This window comes from Aptenodytes forsteri, unplaced genomic scaffold (assembly GCF_000699145.1).
Source record: "Aptenodytes forsteri isolate BGI_AS27 unplaced genomic scaffold, ASM69914v1 Scaffold107, whole genome shotgun sequence".
Classification (NCBI taxonomy): Eukaryota; Metazoa; Chordata; class Aves; order Sphenisciformes; family Spheniscidae; genus Aptenodytes; species Aptenodytes forsteri.
The window spans coordinates 1,042,200-1,061,727 of NW_008794118.1; the positions used below are offsets into that span (position 1 = coordinate 1,042,200).

The 19,528-nt window shown below is 45.6% G+C and overlaps 1 protein-coding gene across 2 annotated transcripts in view; it reads right to left on the reverse strand.

The window, feature by feature from the left end:
- Positions 1–11,070, reverse strand: part of PAK3 (p21 (RAC1) activated kinase 3) — a 68,584-nt gene extending 57,514 nt beyond the window's left edge. Inside the window, exon 1 of one of the 2 annotated variants that reach the window (XM_019471340.1) lies at positions 11,002–11,070. The gene's annotated coding sequence lies outside the window, so the exon portion shown is untranslated. The remainder of the gene's footprint in view (positions 1–11,001) is intronic. The other variant, XM_009276553.2, reaches the window with a different exon arrangement.
- Between the last annotated feature and the right edge of the window lie 8,458 nt (positions 11,071–19,528).

Genomic DNA, 19,528 nt, shown 5'->3' on the forward strand with positions numbered 1-19,528 from the left:
AGCCAGCAATGTCCTCACAGCTTCTGTTGATAACATGCACCATTGCCAGCCATTCTCATTAGAGTGCCACTGTCCCAGGTGAAACAAGTTACAGCAACAAAAAATATCTGCTTACACCCCAGTCTTTGCTAGCACTGCTTGGCAGCTCAGAGATCCGCCCCACCAGTGAGACACACAGACCTGGGCTAGGAGAAAACTACAGTGGAAAACTAGCCAAAGCTCTACTAGTGTAAACGTTCAGGTTTTTTTCCCCCCTTGCAGTAAATTTCAGAGGGAAACCTAAGAGCAGCCTCTATGAAAAGGCAGTGACCACCCGTCCTGTTTGTTTAGTGTCTATACCTGAATGAAAGCATCCTCCTACTTTTAAGAGATGAAGGTTCTTTTGCAAAATTAATCATTTCTTGCAGCTCAAACAGCTCTTATTTGCCATCAGAAACAAAATAAGACAATAAAATCTTTGTGTACCAGAGAAGAGAAAATATTTACCTTGCATTAAGTAAACTTTTCCCAAGGTGCAGGCACAACTGTAAACAGGAGGAAGTGTTAAGAAGAAAAGAGATGGTAGAAGCTGTTTGCAACTACACACCTCAAAGCCAGAAGGGATACGAAACTGGATCTCCTCTCTTCAGGAGTAAAGAAAATTGTCACAAAGAACCACAAATTATTTATTAAAGAGAGTATGATACCATGGGGAAACAAAACAAAACCTAAAATAATCTAGATGCAGACATTTCTATCAAGAGAAACCAGGTAACAGTACAGGGAAGACAGCTCTTTCCTCTATTATCTTTAATTCAATTCTGCTTATCAGCATCATCATTACAGCTAAAAGTGCAAAGACTTTAACACACTTAGAGTCTTATCCAATTCCCCCGAAGTCACCGAATAGACTCCAGTAATGCTGTATCAGGTTTCTAAGGGCCCTTCCAATCTGAGGAGCTAAACACTCCTTTAAGAACTAAATGAATTCAGCTTCCTTGCCTTTGTGAGGAAAATGCCCTGGCTGCTTGCCCTTTCTCTGACTCAGACACACTTGGCCCAATCCTGCAAAGGACTAAGTTCCCTCTGCTCCCACTGAAGTCAAGGGCATCTCCAAGGCTCAGCATGCCAAAAACCAGGCTGCCTGCCACACAGGGGCCAAACGCCAAGACGCCAGCTAGTAAATGCATTAAACCCTGGGAAGAAAGAAGGCAAAGCCCATGGCTCAGAAGGGGCAGCCCTGTATCATTTTCTGTGCATGCCAGGCACATGAAAGTCCTGCTGTACCAGTGGGCACGCTTCTCCATTTCATCCTGGGACCTGCGAGTCTAATTTGGGCCGACGTGGAATGGTGTGCACACTTGAATGAGCCTCCACTGGAAAATGTGGGCCATCGCATTATGGTTTATTACTATTTCATTATCTTCAGATTCAATTCAGCCTGCAACAGCTCCTAAATAAATGCAACACTTTACAGATCTTGTTCCTGTATTACTTTCTGTGTTTTAAAATATTCTTCTTCCATTATCTAGAAAATATTTATACAGAATGATAACATTTTGTGCATCTGAAGAGTCATTTATCTCAGGTTTACAAAGCCCTTCACCAGCTACAATTAATTAAACCCCTTGACACCATATAGGTAAATTTCAGTAACTCCAATAACCTCAAAGCACTTCTGGAGTGATCAGTGAATTCTTATTAGACAAATCACACACTTGTCTGCAGAGCCAGGGCCAGAATCCTGGGCTTTCCACTGCCAAAAGTCTCAGCCTTTCAGCCTAAATAAGAAAAAGCACTAAAGCCAGACACTGCAGACTGTACACCACACAGCCTGTGCCAGACAAAGCTCACCCTCGGCATCAGAAGCTGAACAGAGCTTACCTGAGCTAGCCAGAACACAGGCACCAGTCTGCAAAGAGCTTACAAATTAGGAAATCAATGCACAGAGATTAAATTACCACTCCAAATTGCCTTAATAAATCTATGGATGTAAAAATGAGATAAATTAACAGACATGCCACCACCTGCCCCTGATATACACCCCAAGAGCCCAACCTCCTCCTCTTGCTGTCTAGCATTCACCAGTAGCAGTTGTAAGCTCTCCAGCCAAGAAATACAACTGGAGTTCCTAGGTTCAGCCCCCTGTACACACAGCATCTAATATATCAAATCTATATTCTGAATTAAATGTACAAAGCATCTCCTGTACTCCAGAGAATAGCAATCACTGCCAGTCGAAGACAATGACAGCAAAATCATCTTTTGCCCTAGTGTACTGCTGCACTTGTTAGCTATCCACCATCCAGAACAGTCCAGTCCAGATAACGGTCTATGGAAAGTCAGCTCTATCATCCCTCTACCCCTGAGCCATCAGGTACTTTCAGCACTAAGTCTTACCTGCCACACAGTTGTCTTGTCCTTGTAAAGGTGCATACCCTCTGCTATGTTTACCTTGATGTTTTGACAAACGCTTGCCTATAGCTATAGGGGCAGGCGTACCCCGTCACATCACTTACTGAATACTCTTCTGCTAGATGCACTGACCACATCCCCTCTGCATGTTTGCAGCCTCTGATCCCCTTCAGCTACATCACTTAGTGGCTGATTTCTTTCAAAAGATTGATTAATTCTGCTATTGACATCCCCATAATTTCTGCTGTTCTCAAGGAGAGCTAAGGTCTTTCAAAAAATACAGCCTTCAATATCTGAATCAAATCCAAAAATCAGGAGGGCTTTTCCCGTCCTGCCTCCCTGTGCAGGAGCACAGGAGGAAGTGCCAGGAATCTGATGTTCTCTTCTGCTCTGTAACTGACTTATCACGGGGACTCCGGCCAATTGCGTAATTACAACATGCCTCAATTCCCTCATTTCTCAGTGGCTACAATTATGCTGTAACAAATCCCTGGTCACCCGGGACTGATCCTGTACTTAGGATTCTGCCTCCCTGCAGGCACATCGCAATCCAACAGGCACAGGCCGTGCTCCTGGGAGAGCCAAGGTCTCTGACTGGAGCTGGTGATGAATTTTTCAGCAAGTTACATGTCAGTGGCTTGAAAGAGAATCTTTTCATGGGAATGTGCCACTATTTTGGAAGGCTTCATCAGAAGGACGTGTCTCTGGATGAAACAGAGAGGGAACAGCATTTTTGTTCCCTTAGAGAGCAGCTGAAGAAAGTGCAGACTTAGGGCTGTTAACAGGAGTGGGAAACCCAGGTTCAATGCAGGCACCAGCCTGTCGGGTATCCTGGCAGGGGATCCAGATTCCCCAGGAACAGTTTTTCCACTCCTTTGTGAAAACTTCTTAAGAGCGTTTCTTCCACTCCCACTCTCTTCTGAAAAGCTTTAAAATGTCTTAGTGCCAGGGAGATATAGAAGAGAAAACCATTTCCTACCTGGCCCTACGACAGGGAAAGAGCTCAGGTTCCACTTACCTGTAAGCGGTGCTGTGTACACACAGTGACCAGGGCATCACAACCTGAGCTCTCCAGAGTTCAAGGATGTTAGAATCTCCACTCAACCTCCCTCCAACAAAGAACCAGCCTGCTGGCCACCTCCCAGGGATTCTGTGCAGATTCTTAATTAGTTAACGGCTGGAGAATACTTGGAAAAGGTAGAAGGTGAGGTATTGCTGTCATTTCCCATTATTATGGTGGCTCTCTGACACACATGCCACAGGCAACCTGGATCTGTCCTTCCTATGAATCTGTGATGCTGGACTCAACATGAATCAGTTCTTCCAAGCACAGCACATGAATTATAACAAGCAAAAGGTTCTAGGCCAAGATCATTGTTTGAGAGAGCTCTGAAGGTGGGCACAGGGCCACACGCTCTTAACATGCAAATCTAGCCATGTGACATTGCTCTGTCCCATGAGACTAGTTGAAGAAGCCCTTCTGCCAAAAGCTACTGTTCACCCAGAAAAGCTGGCACAAAGGAAGATGCATCTGTACCAAACCATTTGTATGTAGCATCTGCTGACTTAGCCTGAAGTGCCACTGAAGGGATTTGGGCTAACTTTCCAACTCCAGAGTGACAAAGGCTGAGGCACACATTCTTGCAACTTGGCTCTAAGAACGGGAACTCCCACCAGAGGAGGGGACCACCAGGACTTGGATCTACTGGAATTCATCAGCCTTCCTCTCAGCTTCTTCACCCAAACTGACAACACCAAACACACTGGCCAGCCTCTCCTTAGAAAATGATTTATTACAATCTAAACTTTAATGCCACACATTTAAAGAGGGTCTAACTCTTTCAGCAGCCAATATTACTTAATTTGACAACCCAACTGCACAAAATAGATTGAAGCAAAGGCTGGAATTTGCACAAGCACGTTTACACTGGGTGTCCACACCACTTGAAGCAGGTGATTTATAACTGAATCAGTTAAGCTGCTGCCACTTTTCTGACAAGCCCAGAACTTCCTCCTCCCAGACTGACAGGACAGATTACCTTCATTTCTTTACGTCAAAAGACCAAAGAAACATCTACTCTGCAGCCAAAGCTATGCTTGCAGTTCTTAAAGATGGACCCAAGTTTGCTTTTCCAGCAGGCACATCAGCACAGAACGCAGCCCCCTCCCAGCAGCAAGTGCCTTGGTGAGTGGCTGGCCCACACTGACTTCCATGGAGAAGCTAGAGGGGAGACGTACTCCCCTCTAGCTGCAGTGTCACCTTACGCCCTGGAAGAGAACACTGCAGATGTTCTGGTGCCCCAGGAATTACACACCTCTACTCTTTACCTATCTATCCTCATTAAAAAATCTGCTTTGATAACTTGCTGGCAACAGCTGTCAAAAATCCAATTTATGTGCATGTGAGTGCTGTATGCGCACACATCAGAAATTACTGTTCATCATCCAGCTATCTCACTCATCTCCCTTTTACCAAGCTCTGTGGATATAGGGTAACGTGATATTAAAAGGACTCGGCTAGATTATCAGTGCAGGCAGCGTGCAACACCTCCATTTCTAGGTGTGCAATTGCCTGCAATTTCAGATAATGCACCTTCCCCAAGGCTTTGGCAAAATATGCATTTGCGTTGCAGAACATCAAGAGACAGAGAGGCAATAAATTCTCCTCTCCATTCTGCCTTCCAAGAGATAAACAACTTGGCAAGTTGAGTGATAAAGAACCAATATAATTATATATCATTAAGCTGCAACTAATACTGGTAGAGAATGGATAAGGGCCTGCTCATTAGAAATGGCATCAAGGAAAATCTAAGATGTGGCATTAAGGCATGCATTGAAAATAGAATACATCTCGTGCTCCTCCTAGAAATATTCAACTCTATTTCAAGCCACCACCTCTTGTTGTTTTACTTGGCATGAGCACTTTTCATCATAAAGAATTCTTTCTTCCGTCAAGGATTTTATGAAGGAGACAACAAACAGCATCTACCAATGAAATAGAGAGCCTCCACGTTCTCTTTGGCAAAAAAAGCTCATCTCAATCTTCATTCAGAAAGAAATGCCAGCCTGAGCAGAAAACACTACCCAGACCTCACTGCACAGACCGTTTGCTCCTCATGCAAGGCCTCCACCTGAACCTGTACCATTCCTCATTCACTCCCTGGACTTCCTTGAAACAAAACTCCTGTGCTGAACATCTTATCCACAAATTTCTTGCCAACCATGACCAAAACTTCATTCACTTGCTTTCAAAGAATATGATGGGATTCAGTAACGCAGCAGAGAAATTACTGCCTGTTTCAGGTGCAGACAGAAGGCAATGCTCAGCTCCCATGAGACTCCAGCTCTGGTCGCATGTGTCTCACCATCCATGTGGAGAGCAAATACTTCTACTCACCTGCCAAGCAGGAGTTACTTAGACTTATCGAGCACATATTCCCACACATTACCTTCAGGGCCTGGCCAAAGTTAACACTTTCAACATCAAGAACCCACCTATATGACTGAGACAGCTATTGGTGCTTCTACAGCCCATTCGGGTCCTGGCCTCTCCCCAGAGATCACCACTGTAGGGGTTAAACAGCGGTTCTGGTATTCGCAATGGAAAAACTGGGAGCTGCTGAAGGATCTGGGACTGCATTCCTTTAAGTCTGAAACAGGATTCATATCAGATAATACAAATCTCTGATGACTTGTGAGCTGAAGAGGGAAGTTTCTCTGCCCCTTTGCCTTTGACTAGTTCCACTGATTTCTATGACAGAGAAGTTTGAGGAAGAAAAGCATAAACCCAGTTCTAACCCAATCTGTCTTCTGATCCCACACAACATTTACATGTGACCTGTACGTGACCGGCCACCAAGGCAGATTCTGTGCCAGTTTTCTGGGCTTGTACCATTCCCAGCTCAGCAAAGTTTCATAACACTTGAAAGCTGGGGCCTTTATCAGAAGGTGAGTGTTCAGTGTTACTGATAGAACTCAGTCATGATTAGCCGGGTAGATCATTATAGTCTTTTAGCAATTATCATCAGCACTAATATAACTTTGGCTGCTGCAAAGTGTAAGAGTGCCTTGATCTGATTCACATTCAGGGGCATTATATCATAAAGCGCAACATATGATCCCAGTCTGACAAGCTGCTACTGCAGACTGTGTAAATGGAGATGAATCACTTCCTAAATCTTTGCAGAAGGTTTTTTTACCCTCAAAGAAACAAGTTTCCATTCTTCTAAAGGCCGCCTGGACAGCAGAACCGTGCATTCTTTTCCCTTATAGAAGGAAGCACCTCCAGGGTAGAAGCCCTTTTCTGAGTGGCCTACACCTGCAGCCATCTGCAAAATCCCTGTCCCAAGAACTCCGTTTGAGAAAGGAAATCTTGTGAGAGGGAAAGGACTTTGAAAGGGAGCTACAGAAAGGGTGAACATGTGCTGGAAAACAGCAGAAATCTTGAGACCACGTTCCTATTGCAAATGCTGTTTAGGTGTCACATCAAGGTGAGAATTGATGCAGTTACTAAACACAGCTATTTTATAAACCTCAATTCTGTAAATTAAATGAAAACTTGAGGTCAGACCACATAACTGGAGGCAGGATTTGGCCCAAGGCCATTATTTTTCTTAAGGACTGGCCTCTGGGATAGCAGGTGTGTCATGAAACCCCTAGTCAGATAGTTAATACAGACTAAGAGAACAGTACTGACAGATTATTTTTTTGCTGAAAGTAATCTCACCACTGAGCTCTGACACAGGTTTGAAAATCCATTCAGATCCCAGAAGCTTGACTGCAAAACAATTCAACATGTGGCAAAACACACATCCTCTATATGTAAGACTTACTTGGGATGCTGCTTGGAGTTTGTTTGCTTTCCCCTGCTCCCTCAATTCTAACCTGTTTGTATTTCCAGGAATTAAAGCTAAAGGGCAGAGCGATGAGATTCTTCCAACATCACAGGAAAAAATTCAGGAAAACTGGCTTCCCCCGAACTATCAGGCCAGAGTTGCAATTGTGTTTTCACTTGTTTCACTAGACCCATAAAACACCACTGGTGCTGAACGGGTGCAGAGGGAGAAGTCAAGTTTCAAGTATTGCCCAAGCTGAACAAAAGCATCATTTGTTGGTAACTACTTCACAGTTAAATGGATAGAAATGGGCGAGTCCCTTGAGTTGAGGGATATCGGCTTTCTGGAATGACAATGGCACGAGCCCGATGCAGTAATAATTCAGGCCCTACCTTCTGCCTTCAGAGTGTGAGGCACAGACATTAATACAAAAATGCAGCTCCACAGGCTGTGGGATCCTGGGTACCAGAAATTCCGCTCAGTGCACAGTCTCAGGGAAAGCACAGGGAAGGGAGAGCCCAGAGGGACAGTCTCTAAGATGTGGTTCCAGCATCCACAGCTGGCCTAAATTTTACTCCATGCCAGGAAGCAGCTCCTTTCTCACAGATGGCTGCTGTTAGCGAGCGCTGACACCCACCATGGAGCAAGTGGGCATGCAATATTAATAGCATCAATGAGAAAATTATGAGCCCACATCAAAGCACTGAAAGTTGTTTTTATGACATTTGGCTTTAAAACTAAGTGCAAAGGGAAAGGGGTCACACTCAGCTAAGCATGTTTAGAGGACTTTCTTTTTAAGATGTGATCCTGCAGTTTTCAAACACACACACATATGCACAATGACCCCTTAAGGACAGGGAAAAGCTGCTGTCAGCTATAACTCAGCAAATCACAAGTTATACGAAGAAATAAAAATCAGTGCTGCTCTGAAATTTAGCCTGGTAGAAAAGTCAAAGCTATCATAACTAATGGCTGGGAAGCTCTGCTGTGAGCACGTTTTTCCTACAACGTGGTCATCCCCTTGGAATCTGGGTCCAAAGATTCTGCCGGAATTAAACAGAAGAAAACCAATAATGCAAATTAAGTAGTACAAACTCATTTGCTAGAATTTTTCTAGTAACAGGCAATGATAAAAGAGCATAATGAATTAATCTAATTCAGAAATCTCCCCTTCTCCATTAAAACACTCTGACATTGGACCAAACTACATAGAGCCTATTCTCATCAGAGGCAGCACAGCTGAAACATGGGTGAAGATGCTGTCAGCAGTGCAATCTCTAAGAGAAGACTCTTGGGCTTTGGGATATAATAAATTAGGGACAAGTACAAAGCATAGAAATATTATCATGAGGATATAGTGGCTGGGGGGGGTGTGGCTTTTGACTGGAACAGGGACTGCTCAGCCACGGCTAAGTCTCCACAGATGGGCACAGCCCAATCTGAGCTCCTCTGCTCGCACTCCAAGCAACTTGACACACGTGTCTGTTTTGATAGCTGTAAAGGCATGTGAGCGCAGAGCTGTACCCATGCCAGCATGCCCTGCAAGGTGTCCATCATAGCCCTGTCCTGCTGACAGCTACGGGAGTCTATCAATTCCAGCTTGGAGGACAGGTGCTCTATCACTGCCATGCTCTGAACAGCTATAAAGTATGGCATGACGGTAACAGTGAAGTCTTCGTGCGATTCTAGATGTGTTTCTTTGATAGGTCTGCCACTTCAACATCCACCCACAGTGAGGGCCTGACACCTTTTTAAGTAGTTTGTTGAGACACTACAACCTGATGACTCAATATTTGTCTTAATCTGCAACAGACCTCGGAGCTGCACAGTAAAATATGACGGGCTATTTCCTCTCGGAGCAGGTGAAAGATGGAATCAACCACTAATAGATCTGCTCTACTTTCTCTGCTTAATTAACTGGTTTCATTTTGAATCAAACCCTACCTATCTTCTACTTATGGCTGTTACGTGTCCCTTTTGACTGGAACAGGGACTGCTCAGCCACGGCTAAGTCTCCACAGATGGGCACAGCCCAATCTGAGCTCCTCTGCTCGCACTCCAAGCAACTTGACACACGTGTCTGTTTTGATAGCTGTAAAGGCATGTGAGCGCAGAGCTGTACCCATGCCAGCATGCCCTGCAAGGTGTCCATCATAGCCCTGTCCTGCTGACAGCTACGGGAGTCTATCAATTCTGCTCAGCCACGGCTAAGTCTCCACAGATGGGCACAGCCCAATCTGAGCTCCTCTGCTCGCACTCCAAGCAACTTGACACACGTGTCTGTTTTGATAGCTGTAAAGGCATGTGAGCGCAGAGCTGTACCCATGCCAGCATGCCCTGCAAGGTGTCCATCATAGCCCTGTCCTGCTGACAGCTACGGGAGTCTATCAATTCCAGCTTGGAGGACAGGTGCTCTATCACTGCCATGCTCTGAACAGCTATAAAGTATGGCATGACGGTAACAGTGAAGTCTTCGTGCGATTCTAGATGTGTTTCTTTGATAGGTCTGCCACTTCAACATCCACCCACAGTGAGGGCCTGACACCTTTTTAAGTAGTTTGTTGAGACACTACAACCTGATGACTCAATATTTGTCTTAATCTGCAACAGACCTCGGAGCTGCACAGTAAAATATGACGGGCTATTTCCTCTCGGAGCAGGTGAAAGATGGAATCAACCACTAATAGATCTGCTCTACTTTCTCTGCTTAATTAACTGGTTTCATTTTGAATCAAACCCTACCTATCTTCTACTTATTATTTGGGCAAAATAGACAGGATCAAAGCCAATCCTATCTTACACATGTGCAGCCTCCCTGACTTCACTGGCGCTCAGGCCAGACAGTTTGAAATTACATCACTGGCATCTTGATGCAGCTTAGATGGCATCACCTCAGGTTACATAGAAACACAGGACTGGGAGAGACCCGCCAGGTCAACAAGTACAGTCCCTGCTGTCCAGGCAACCACGTCACCTAATCCCTTTATAAATGAATCAAAAATAGTTATGAACCATACTTCATCGGGCACTCCCCAGGCTGGCCATGAACGATATATTGTGGTGTAAACTGACTCGGGAAAAAGCACGCAGACACATCCAAGACAAATTAGAAACTGCAATAAGCAGGGAGGCAACTCAGTCTAATGGCCAGGCAACGGGACAGGCAGAAAGATGGCTGGGTCCTGCTGCCGGCTCCCATGCTGACCCGTTCCACCCACAGTGGCATTGCTCCATCCCTCCGGTTCCTCTGGGGTGAGACCAAGATAATGACATTGTCCTTCCTTTGTAGATTGCTTTTAGCTCTACAGACAAGAAGAGGGATACAAGAACTAACTATTTTTATCCACTTGATCTCCCCAGCAGGTTTTTAAAGCCCTCCTTTGCAATTCAGTCTGTGGATAATTTGCTACCTGCATCTTCGTAAAGTTTAACCTGTCAGAGCCTGGCAAAGGTGGAATTTCATCCCCAGGCTCTTCTGACTTGAGACTCCGGAGCTTCTCTTTGTGGATAAAGTATCAAAGCAATAGCTCTGTGAGACAACAGCCCTTTGCATCTCACAACCCATGCATTATTCTCTCTAAACATAGTTTAACAGGCCAGAATCAAAACTTTTGCTCTCCTCTCATTTCTCCTCCCCCCATGCACGCTTTAAGAAAGAACACACACAGATAAGAGCAGTAGACAGAGATGGAGAGGATGGTTTATTCCACAGGCAGAGGATTACTGCATCATGATGTAATGACCTTGTTCAGAAAAGAAAAAGATTACTTACATGACAGCATGAGTTGTAGAAATACCAGCTCCTTTCCAGAACAGGGTAAAATAATGTCCATTTAAAGTTATGCTGAAGAAAACGTAAAACACTTGTCCAGTGAACTGGAGAGAGAAAGAGCAAACTTCAGCCCAACTGGCCTGGATATAATCTCTCTCTAGACACACATAACACATGAACCAAATACGCAGGAGTGTTGTTCAGCTAAGTATGCATGGAAAGGAGATGCCATTCTGCTTTCTATGTGTTTGCATCTTCAAACATCCAAGAGTCCCCACCACCCCCTACAAAGCTGCAGGGCAAAAATAACCACTTCTGTGTTTCATTTCAGGTGCAAAATGCTACAGAGCCAACCATTTCATTTGCCCCCTGTGAAGACTTTACGTTTGTACTTTCTTTGAATGTTTTCTTCCCACAGAACAACTGGAGGGAGGAAGGCCACATGCTGCCCGTATATGAAGCAATCCCATGAAAGAGTAACTCGAGGCCAGGCTTGTTTTCTCTGTTTTCAGTGAAGCCTTGGCCATGACTAAAACTCCAAGGCTGAGTTAATCACATTTATGACTACAGGTTCCTCAAAGGGACTTGTTTCTAATGAATTTTCAAATGCTATGAAAATAATAGGTATGGTATTTACCATTTAAAACATTGTAAAAGAACACTGATGTTACTGCCCCAGTACAGCATGCTTAATTTCACTGCTCAATATTTATCCCTCACTGTTGTTATTCTGCTAAAGTGAAGCGTATGTTATTAAAGCCAATATTTACCAACAGATACTACAGTTGTGAAAGTAACGTAGTCCTTCCATGTAAAACTAGGCTTCCAACAGGAAATTAAAGGCATTTGGCAAGTCTCAGCCTGCCAAGGGCAACGGCTACATGTCCTGTTTCCAGGACAAGAAAGCCCTCCAGTTACTCCAGATAGTTCCAGTGGTGAATGCTGAGCTTGTCTGGTAAGTTTTCCGAGCTCAGTGGAAATCCTACAGCAGACACAGAAAGCTCTGAGTCTGAATTGGCAGCAGATGCTTCAGGAAACAAGTGAACTTCATTTTGTTACAGGAATATGAGAAGGCCAAAATGCTTTATTTGTCAGCACGGGAACAGTCACTCATCTAAGAACATGAATATTCTGTTGAAGTTGTTATAAAATGAGACTCTTCCAAGGAAACCCTGCACCGAGCAACAGTGCCATGCGCCAGCTTACAGTGCCCTCTACACTTGTATGCAACAAGAAATGCATTTTCTATAGCAGATGAACAGCAATGACAGCCTTCAGACTAGAGTATGGAATATAATTTGCAGCAAATTCCAATCTCTCAAGAAGCAGCCTACAATTTCTCCCTACTAGCTCAAAGACTCCATACAAAGGCCAACTCAACATCAGGCGTCTACTGCAGTGTTTCTTCTCAATTAACCAAGAAAAAGTGTATTAGCCATACATCAAAACTGCATTGCAGCTAGAGCTGCCAATTACTTATGGCAAAAAGGGAGGCTGATTCATTTGACTGTATGTGGGCCTTGGCTGGAGTTTTCCCAAAACGCTACAAGAAAAGAAGAAAACCTCAGTGAACCTCCCCCTCATTCCCACTCCTTCCTCCCCCCCAAATCACAGTCAAGGGGCCTGTGCTTGCAAAAACATTTCCTGGAGGATTCTTTCTCCAAAACACTCCTTTTCTAAATTCAGACAAAACACACAGCAACTCAAAATACGTTTGCATATGATATATACGCATACAAGGACAGCCCTCCCAAACACGTACAAGTGAAATGCAATGCAAAGTGTCTAAAACCCCTTTAAATCCCCAGTCCCCAGAGAGTCCCTACATCTTCCATTATAAATCCCGCTGCGTTACATGGCCACCTGTGTAATGTGTAATGGCTACTTTACAACACTCAGCTCAGCAACCAGCCTGCAAGGGTGGCGGAGCAGGGACTTGGGAGGGCCTTGTCTTTTTGCTCAAAACAGGCACAAACCAGAACATTTATGCCATGCACAAGCACATCCTGACTCCAAGTCCTTTCACAAGCTCCCTGTATTGGATACGTTTAACACCTAATACATCACAAGTAGCAATTCTTCATCCAACACGTCCCTCCTTCAGTGTACGTGTTTCGAATGAGCCTTGCAGCCTTGGGGTGCTGGGGCTCTTCTCTCCCTAGCACTGCTGGATGGGAGCACCACAGGTCTGCTTTGAAAAAGGACACATGAAGTAATGTTCCACCATAAATTGTCCTCATTAGTCACCATGGACCCAAATTCTATCATTTAGGCACCTACTGGCCTAGGTTTGCAAGGTCCCTGGCCACACCAACACCACTGTTCCCCACAGTGAGCTCAGGACACAAAAATTCAATCATGTTTGCTTCTAACTGGTATCTTTCATTGCTCTGCCAGCACCCTACTGATGACCTTGGACATTTGACTTCATCCTTGTGTTTCCAGTGTGTCTGACACGAGTCAGCCTGGCACCCAGCCCCCCTGGAGCAGTCAGACCCTGCCTTTACACATCTCTGCTTTTTCTCCAGGCCTGACTTTCAGCCATTTATTGTAAGCCTTTAAAACAGTTTTCACAGAAAATATACTTTGAGATCCTCAGAGTGCAGAAAAATGCTTGAAGCATGCACCTACTGCTCACTGCCTTCTGGCACCAACGTTCAAAATTCAAGTGAGCACACTGCGAGGGAGCCTGGGCCAGCCTGAGCCGCCCTTTCTGTGGCAAGAGGGACCAGCGGTCAGACATGGCCAGCTCCGTGGATCTCAATGTAGCGTCTCACTAACACTGCAGGACAGACCAGTGCAAAGCATCTTTTGCCTAATGACCCCACCAACAAGTCATCAGTCTAATGAGAACTTATGCTTTAGAGGCTGTTTGGAATATGTAAGAGCACAACTTTTTCCTCTCCTTGCCTAGTAAGTCCTGCTGTGGGTTGACTTTGGGATTATGTTTACCAGACTGCTTCCTGGGATACATACACAGCTGTAACTCTCAACATATAATTTCTGTTCTTGTACACAAGCAATTATACTCAGGATAACCACTCCAATAGATGTATTCCTCAAACAGAGAATCACACACGTTCACAGCTGTACCCACGAGGCCAAGCTCCGCCATTCTGCTGGGATCAGCAATGCAAACACCATGAAATACAGCTCAAAAAAAAATACTCAAGAATCAGGTAACTGACTTCTTGCATCATCTGTGGGCCTGGAAACTTCATCCACATGCTGTTGCTCACTAAGTAAGAGGAGAGAGATCTTACCACACCAAGGACTTAGAACTGGAAAACCACCTCATACCCAGATTCGTATTGTTTTTCCTTATGTTGTGGTTTAACCCCAGCTGGCAACTCAGCCCCACACAGCCACTTGCTCACTCTCCCCAGGTGGGATGGGGGAGAGAATCAGAAGGGTAAAAGTGAGAAAACTCATGGGTTAAGATAAAGACAGTTTAATAGAGAAAGCAAAAGCCGCGCACCCAAGTAAAGCAAAACAAGGCATTCATTCACCACTTCCCATGGGCAGGCAGGTGGTCAGCCATCCCCAGGAAAGCAGGGCTCCATCACGCGTAACGGTGACTTGGGAAGACAAACGCCATCACTCCAAACATCCCCCCCTTCCTCCTTCTTCCCCCAGCTTTATGTGCTGAGCATGACGCCATATGGTGTGGAATATCCCTTGGGTCAGCTGGGGTCAGCTGTCCCGGCCGTGTCCCCTCCCAGCTTCTCGTGCCCCCCCAGCCTGCTCGCTGGTGGGGTGGGGTGAGAGGCAGAAACGGCCTTGACTCTGTGTCAGCACTGCTCAGCAACAACGAAAACACCCCTGTGTTATCAGCGCTGTTTCCAGCACAAATCCAAAACACAGCCCCATACTCGCTACTGTGAAGAAAATTAACTCTACCCCAGCCAAAACCAGCACACCTTATTACATGAAGAAACCTGGCATTCATCCTGAGCATCCAGAGTGCTCTACAGATCATAGGAGAAGACAGGGCATGCCCTGAAGAGCAAGTTGCTCAAAAGCTCTCACTGTCTGCGTTATGGATTGTGGCTGTAGGAAGTGCCCCCTAATTAGATGCTTTAGAGACATTTTACTTCAGAAACACACAATGGTACCAGGAGTTCCAGCATTTCAATATCACTCTAGCTTTCAGAAAGAAGGGCCCAGGACACAATCCCTGTGTGTGAACTGTCAATATACTGCAGAAAAGAATAAGGCTCCACTTTCAGCTTATTCCTTCTGAAGTGCTTAATATTATTCATTAATGCCACTAGAGAGGAGGATTCTGCATTCCCCTCGTGCAAGAAGAAGTGGAGAGAGAACAAGAGCATGGAGAGAGGGTGTGGTGCAGGATGTGGGGCAGAAATGAAAGACGATGACTGTCCCCACAGATTGCCACTCTAGATACTTCCAAGTATTACCCCACCTCTTTCTGGTCCACGCATCCTACAAAGTGCAAGGTGCCTCCTCAAAAAGAAACAAAACAGGGAGCAAATTCTGGCCGCTTTAGTCTTTTTTCTTGCTAGAAATCTCACCTCTTCCCAACTTGAGTTCCCAGAGCCTCTGAAATGAAGAGAGGAGAGTCATAGCACAGCACAGCTAACAGAGACCATATCTGTAGGAAATAAATAACCAGGATGCCAACCTGAGCTGGCTAGGCTCGCTAAAAAGATCAAACGAGGATGTAAGCAGCTCTTTTCTGGAGCAGGCAAGCATCGTTTCAGTTGTTGAAATATTCATGCCCCGATAGGAGCTGTGGTATCAATGTCTGTCCGTGATACAAACAAACCTGAGCTCAAAGCATGACAATCTGTGTTGTGCAGAGTGGAATCACAATTAAAGGCATTTTCCAAGTCTCCGTTTCTGCATGCACACATTTGACAGCTTTTCTGGTGACACTTCAAGAGCATCCCAAATCCAAGTCCACAATCTTCTGCCTGTGAGGGCAGGAGACATTAAAAACAGTTTTAGCAAATGCCCAGGATTTTAATTGTGTGACTTCCATTCTTCCCTCTCAGGTTTACCGTGCACCAGCAACCCATGTTTCATCTGGGGAGTGGCTGGGTGCACCTGATAAATATGAGCTGGCATCTGGGCACTGTAGGTTGAACCAAAATTCTCTGCAGGGAATTGAGTGGAAAATTTCTGATCTGGAGGATTTTCTCCTTCACAATAGGGAATAGAGAAGGAGGAGACAGAAAATGGAAAATATTAGGCCTTTCAATCCCCTTGAGAGACACACAGAAGTACTTTCCAGTGCCCTTCCCAAATAAAGCAAACAGCAATTTATTTATGCCAGCAAAGGGATGGGGACTGGGGGGCCACACAGCTGCCGCCCCTTCAACAGCACTGTCTGGAGAAACGAGCACACTCAGGTGACACGACAAGAAAATGTTTTAGTACTCCCCTAGTCACATGCAGCCAACTGTGCATACACCCCGCAAAGCAATGGTGAGCCTGCTAAGGTGCCAGAGCATTTTCAACACTCGAGGGTTAGAAAGAAAGTAAGAATGGTCTGGCTCCAGGGTCTGTGCTGTACTGCAATGTTGAAATGGCAGTTTGTTTCAGGCTTATAGGGGATCAAAGGCTGGACAAAAATGACATTGCAGTACGTTTTCTTGTGGGAAAGCCAAGCACACGCACGTGCAGAAAGCTGTATCAAAGCACAGCTATCACTAGCCCATGTGCAAGGTATCACTTTCCGAAGTCAAGGGGTCATATCAGAATCTTTGTTTCTGTTTCTCTGACAAAGCACACTTTCGCCCTTAGGATTATGAAGAAACGTGTAAAACTTTCCCAAAGATTTCTTGAACGCATGTTTTAGGATCCAAATTGCCTTAATTTGCTTCTGATGGCAATAAAAAAAGCACACACGACCAGAGCAGACAGAGTAAAGGAGGTGCATCCAACCTTAACTTTGCCGCTTCCCATCTTTGCAAGCCTTATACAGTGCTGTGTTGGAGTGTCCTGCACCTGTACTACACAGAGAGCCCCAAAACCAGCATTGTCACATGGAAGCAGTGCAAACTATTCAAACTGTGTAACTGACAGCAAAGACTCTGGGGCAGAGAAGTGCTTTGCTCTGGATCAGTCAAGAGTCAGTTGCATCTGTCAATACGCTACTAGACAAGCAACTGACAATAAAAACTGATGTTGGGAAATGAGCCCATTGAATATATAACAACACTATTTTAGCCTCGAATACGTAATGCACACAGTCATGATGATAAGTCATTAGAGCAAGACAAACCAACAGATAACATCTGCTCATGCTAAACAACATTCACGGCAGAGCTTTCTCAACTGAGCAGGACATGCCCCTGTTTTAAGAGGGACATGATTTCTAAATCTGCCTCTAGAAGGGAAGATATGAGACACAACATCAGAGTACCCAGAGGTGCACCTAGCCCAGTGCTCTGAAAGCCAGACTTGGCAAGTACGGCTGGTGGCATATGCTGACAAGAAGATCCTCCCAACCCAGGAGCCAGAAGACCTGGAGCACTTGTAGGCCTGCCTGTCCCCAGCCCAGGGCTTCCTGGGGTCAAGAGCTCCAGTAGCTGGGGACATGAGACCGCATCAACAAGATCACAGGCTTCTTGGATGACAGTCAGTGGGACTGACTGGGTGGATGCCATGCTTGCCCAGAGCAAAGGGTACCCACCTGCCATGTCCCACACCGCTTGGTTGAGGAGGTGAGGGCCACCTTGCAGCCCAATGCCCTGCCTCAGGAAACTCAGCAGGCCAACTCATAAACAGGGCACTGCCAGAGCTAAGTTGCACCTATCCAATTAAACATGCAAAATGGTAAGTCCCTCTGCTATCCCCAACAGAGCATACCCTACATTTGCTGTCAGCTGCACACAAGCCACAGCTGCCGACGTTCACCTGGAAAAGATCTCCAAAACTCAAAGCACTGAGACAAGCCACTAGCAAACCACACACACTTTTGTCATATTTTTCCATTATAGAATTACTGCTAGGAGCGGGAGACACACAGACAGCAGGTCTGAGACAAGACATTCACATCAGCATCTCTACCTGTGCTGACCCAGGCCCAATGAGACCTACCAGTTACCACTCAGCCTAGTGCCATTCTTCAAGTATCAGGCAAATCAAAGTAAACATAGAAGAAACAGAAGATACATAAGCTCAACTATTTGTGTCCGAAAGGTAAAAAGCAAAACAGAGCTGCAGGGGGAAAATGCTAGCTAAACACAAAATAGTATTGGTGAATAGAAAGGTTTATTTCTGCAGGTGAAAGTTAATTCATGTTTGTCTCTCCCCTTCCTATTGCTGCCCTCCCCACCCACTCTCTCTGTTCCCCCTGCCCATTCAGTTCCTGGGAGAAAAGCTTCAAGCACCTTTTGCAGGGTCTAAGGCAGGTAATGAAAGAGGAAGATCACAATGGGCTCCCGCCTGCCCACTGTGTAGCACAGCAAGGAACAGAAATCAGTACTCAAACCGGCTAGGCACAAACTGACAGCAGTGTTAATGTCCCAAAGTCACAGGGAGTCCAGCCAGAGCAGAAGCGGAAGCCAAATCTGGCAACATCTCCCCTGTGACCAGTTCTGTGCAGACATGGCTAAAATGAAGGAGGAGTTGAAGGCAGATCCGAAAGACCTCCAGCTTCCAGGCTGTTTTTGATCCCAGAACACTGGCAGCTCCAGGAACACTTGGATCCACGGTCACAATTAAAGTATTAAAAGAAAAAGAGGAGAAAGCTTCCAGGCAGAGGGAACAGGAACTGAAATGGGACTATCACCACAAACCAGATCTCCTCTAGGAACAAATGCTGCCAGGCCAGGAGATGGCTAACACAGGAGCTGGGTTTGTTATGGCAAACGCTAGGTTACAGAGCTGAATTTGTCTCACCTATCCCGGTAACCTTATGCACAAAAGTTGCAAAGAAATATGGGGGGTGGAGGAAGACGACCTCTTGTGCCAAGTTTTGTTCTTCCAGACCTTGTGAGCTGGCTCAGAACACGCAGGATAATTTGGACTTCAACTTCCACACGCTTTTAAATACTGAGTTTTGGTCAGATCCTTACAGAGAAATTGCCCAGTGAACGGTCTACTTAGAGAGGTAAAGTCCTCTTCACTGTAGTCAACAGCAAAATGCTCGCCAACTTCTGCAGGACCCCCCTACACAGTCTCATTGGGCTTGATAGTTTAGAGGGCACAAAGCCCCCATCAGACATTCCCTACAAGAAGCTGGCATGCTCATGCTAAAGCCCTGAGGTGAACAAGGCCGGGGCACAGGGCCTGTGACAACCAAAGCAGCTCCCCCTGGTTATTGCCTCCTGTGGCACTGCTGCCACAGCTGCCTTCTGAACTGTTGCTGCTGCAAGCGGTGGCCTACGAGGCTGGAAACTTAATCCTGTAACAGGAGCTCAGGGCTCGCAGGAGCTACTGAGACTTACTTTTAGTTATCCAGAGTCACTCAACAAAGAAATGCCATCCATGCAGGTCTCGGTTCAGAGCACAAGCTCCTCTGCAGCCCAGAGGCAGCTGCCTGCAGCCCCCCACC